Raw genomic sequence first — 4,886 nt, 5'->3', positions numbered from 1 at the left:
CTCAATTCTGGGGGTTCTTAACCAGGGTTCCATGCGTCCTTAGACTGTCTTCAGGAAAAAACAACACGCAGTCCTTGAATTGTTATACAAAGAGTTGTACAGATGTGCATCTTTTTAGGGGGGTGGTCCAGGACATTCATTCCATTCTCAAAGGAATCAATGAATTGCCAGTGTTAATAACCAGTGCTTTTGACATCTGGTTATAATTAGGTTCTTCCAGGGATGATCCAAAACAACAATGGTTGATTAGACTTTCATGTATACAGAGGTAAGTCGCCAGAGCAAGGATGGTGATCTCACCTAGGAGGTCCTCAGGGACTCAGGCTCTTTCTAGCTCAGCTCTGCCAACCCCAGGATTTAGCCATCAACCTCATAGTCCAAGATGATGTCCTCTCATGCTCCAAGCAGCATGGTAGAATGATGGACAAAGAAGAGTGTAAAGGATATGCTCCTCCTGTCTCTCAAAGATTCCTCGATGCTGGTTTGTGACATTTCCATTACATTATTGGCCCAAACTTAGTCACATGGTCATATCTGTCTGCAGAGAGGCTGGGAGATGTCTTTATTCTGGGCAGTCATGTGCCAAGCTGAAGATCCTGTAACCATGGATGAAGGGTAGAATAAGTATTGGGGGATAGCTGTCTGTACCTGTCATACCTTCCAGGACACCTCCAAGGATGGATCCTGTTGACTGGTTTACGCTTTCCACTTCCTTCTAGGACATTATGGCTAGGAAGCTACATTTCCTAGACTTCCTTGCAGCTGGCATTCCACATGTGATTTAGGAACTGCCAATTCAATGACATTACCTGAGACTTGATTCTGGAATGAAGAGGGGAGTAGCAGCAGGTGAGGCATCAATTTTGCTGGTGTGGATAGAGGCCAGCTGGTTTCATGATCACCAGCTTCCTAGTTCAGCAGCTTCCTGCAGCACCAGTGTTTTTGTGGCTCTTTCCTAATCACAATGGCAGAGGCATGGTGATTCTGAGGGTTTACAGGTATCTCCGGAAGCTCTATTTTAGTCTACTCCTCCACTTCTCACAGCAATGCTATAAGCCAGAGCTTCTCAAACTTTAATGTTTATGTGAATCACCCGAGGATCCAGGTAAAGGGTAGATATGGAGTGAGATCTCAGATTTTGCATTTCTTTCTTTTTTTTTTTTTTAAGATTTTATTTATTTATTTGCTAGAGAGAGAAAGAGAGAGAGAGAGCACAAGCAGCGGGAATGGCAGGCAGAGAGAGAAGCAGGCTCCCCTGCCGAGCAAGGAGCCCGATGTGGAACTTCATCCCAGAGCCCCGGGATCATGACCTGAGCCGAAGGCAGATGCTTAACCGACTGAGCCACACAGGCATGCCTCAGATTTTGCATTTCTAACAAGCTCCTGGGTAGTGTCTGATGGTTAGGATAGATTTTTGAGTCACTCGGTCCTAGGGCGTCCTCTGCTCACCTGCACCCATTCATAAATTCCTTTCTGCTTTACCTAGTGATAGTTTCTGATTATCCAAATTCTGTTGATGTTTCTTCCTTCTCTCTTAAGGGATCTTCTTCCTCTGTTTGTCCCGTAATATTGGTGTAACCCATGACTGGCTTAGGATCATTCTACAGACTTTTCCTGGATGATTTCCTCCATCCTCTGGCCTTCCAACACTACCTATATGCTTCTCAAATCCCCACCTCCAATCCGTACTATCTCCTTTGCTCAGATTGCAGTATCCACAGCTGACCAGAACTGAGTTCTATAGATGAGCAGGGCAGGAAAGAAAGCTTTTGTGGTCAAATAAGTTTGGGAAATACTGTGTTAAATAAAATGAAATTTATTTCCTTGGTAAGTTACTTCTAGAACTGTTAATGTGCTAAAATGCATTGCAAATTTCCAAGAGAGGGCATGTAATACCCAATACTTCTTAAACTTATTTGGCATCTGTATTGGATACAATCTGCTTTCTCAGTTTCTGTTACCACTGCCTGAGTCCTGGACCCCTAGCCTTTTGCTTTTCTTGAGCTGTAGCCAACAGTGTAGTTCTGTGGCCCACCAGCTGCTCCTCCCTGCATCTTGCATTGTTTCCCGTCCTTCCCTGCCTCATGTCTTTTACATCATTCTTGAGGATTAGGGTTTGCACCTTCATAAAAGGCATCAGCATATAATTCTTGCCTCCACTCTGTTTCCCAGGGAATCTGGGCTAATACAGCCTTCCACAGTCTACCCTTGCTCCCTTTTCCCCTGGAATATTAATATCTCCTGGAAGTCAGGTTCCTAGAACACACTTTGGAAGTGCTGTTGGTCATCTTTCCTCATATAGCTACAAGCACCTAAGACTCAGCATGTCCAAGACCTAATCAATCCCTTTTCTTTTATATCCTTCCCTTTTCTGGTCAATTGGCACCATATTTGCCCATCACCCAAGCTACCCTGGTGTCATTCTTTGTTTTGTTTTGAAGATCTAATTGGCTTTATTAATCAATCTCTTTCATCCTCTTTCCTCCATCCTTCTCTTCTTCTCATCTGCCTAACAATTCTTTTTCTTCTTTTTTTTTAAAGATGTATTTATTTTAGAGGTGGGGAGGGGCAGAAGGAGAGGGAGAAGCAGACTTCCCACTGAACAGAGCCCGTCTCGGGGCTTGATTCCATGACCCCAAGATTGGATCCCGAGATCATGACCTGAGACAAAGTCAGACACTTAACCGACTGTGCCACCCAGGTGCCCCAACAATTACTCATTCTTAAAAGAGGCAGTGTAGGAACCATCTTCTTATCCCATCTCCTTGGTCATCTGAGTGATGTACCACTCTGCCAAGCTCTCATAGGCCCCTAAACCTGAGTCTCTTAATAGCATTTATTATACTTTATTGTAATTCCTTCCTTCCCTCCTTCCTTCCTTCCTTTCCTTTAAAAAAATTTTTTTTAAGATTATTTTATTTTATTTATTTGGGAGAGAGAGAGAGAGCACAAGAGGGGGTAGGGTCAGAGGGAGAAACAGACTCCCTGCTGAGCAAAGAGCCTGATGTGGGACTCGATCCTGGGACTCCGGGATCATGACCTGAGCCGCAAGCAGTCGTTTAACCAACTGAGCCACCCAGGCGCCTTTAAAAATGTTTTTAAATGTTTCTATCTACCACTGCCCCCACCTTTGGTGTCTCATTCAATTTTTAAATTCCTGGCACCCAGGATAGAGAATTGATTAATTGATAGATAGGAGTGATTGAGCTAAGTGGGAGAGAGAGAATTAAAATTTGTAAACCTTCCAGGGAGGAAAACAATTTTCCCTCTACCTTTCTGCATTCTTGGCTGAGACCCCTGTAATAAAAGACAGGTTAGGTCTGGCTGGCTGGCTCAGTCAGTAGAGCATGTGACTCATTATCTCAGGGTCATGAATTCGAGCCCCATGTTGGGTGTAGAGCCTACTTAAAAAAAGAAAAGATAGATTAACAAAAGAAAAACAAACAGAACTTTATTAACATGTGTACCTCATGTATACATGGGAGATACCCAAGGGAAGATGAGTAAGCTCCTGAGGTGGCTTAGGATTCAGGATTAAATGCCATCTTAACTGGGACAAGGGAAGGGGGTATGTAGGCCTTGTAGGGGAGAGGACGTGATTTTAAGGAAAGATGAATGGGTCTTTAGAAGAACAGATGGGAAATAGGATGTTTTGTGACAAAGTCTGCCTGAGTGTGGTGTTAACTTCTAGTCTCCTCTCCTATGACAAGAGTCATTGGGGGCTCTTGTCTTTAGACAGACAAGAGAAATTCAGAGAACACTCTCCCTGCATTTGCTATTTTTCAAGTGTCTATAGCTCAAAGCAATCATTACACCAAAGCAGCATATTTTGGGGTAGCATGTCCTGAACTCCTGTGATCATATTTTGGCATGGCACATTCTGCTACCCTTCATTCCTCATCTTTGAAAATTCTTCAAGAAGTTTCACAATCTGTGGGGTGCTTGGGTGGCTCAGTCAGTTAAGCGTCTGCCTTTGGAGCAGGTCATGATCCCAGAGTCCTGGGATTGAGTCCCACATTGGGCTCCCTGCTCAACGGGGAGCCTGCTTCTCCCTCTGCCCCCTACCCCCCCGCTTGTGCATTCTCTCTCTCTCACAAAAACAAATAAATAAAATCTTTTTAAAAAATAGCTTTGCTGGAACTTTCATAACAAATCTCAGAATCAACTTTTAAAAAAGCCTCTCAAGGCTAGAAAGCCACACCAGAACTCACTATCAGACTTCACGTGAATTATCTATACATTTGGATGAATTCTTCTCTGTTTCAGGTCCTGAAAATATCCTGAGGGGACTGAGCCTGCCAGGACTCACCTGGTAAGATGGAAAACCCTGAAAGCAAGGTACCAGGTGGTTTCTCAAAAGGGGGCTTAAGAAGCATTGGCCCCTTAAAATCAACCCTACTGCCTTAAAGCTGTCTGGTTATATCTTAATCTGTGTCCATCATTCTCAAATATGACAATCCAGTCAAACCCTTGGTAAAATAAGCAATATTTCCAATTGTGTCCTATTGCAAGATTCTTACTGAACTTAGGCAAATACGCATATTGCCATGAAAATAAGAACACTCAAGAGTTTCTGAATTCTGGCAGGATCAGGTAGGGAGAAAAGATAAATGCTTCATTTCTTTTTACATAGGTATACTTTGCCAACTTGCAGCCAGTCACAGATCACTTAAGAAAAAAGAGAAGTCTCCTTAAATCTGGAAAGCAAAACATTAAAGAACCAGTGATGTTTCAAATAAAAAGTCATAAAAATTATAATCATCTTCATCAATTTATTCAACCCCATGTAATTAATTCATGTTTTGCTTGATCCTGAGTTAGCAGTTTTTTACATCATTTTGTTTTTTCATTAGAGTTCTAGAAATTCTTACCCAGGTCAATGGTAT

This window comes from Eumetopias jubatus, unplaced genomic scaffold (genome assembly GCF_037043125.1).
Source record: "Eumetopias jubatus isolate StellerSeaLion01/CBP00866 unplaced genomic scaffold, mEumJub1_p1.0 scaffold_15, whole genome shotgun sequence".
Lineage (NCBI taxonomy): Eukaryota > Metazoa > Chordata > Mammalia > Carnivora > Otariidae > Eumetopias > Eumetopias jubatus.
This window is presented reverse-complemented; position numbering follows the sequence as displayed.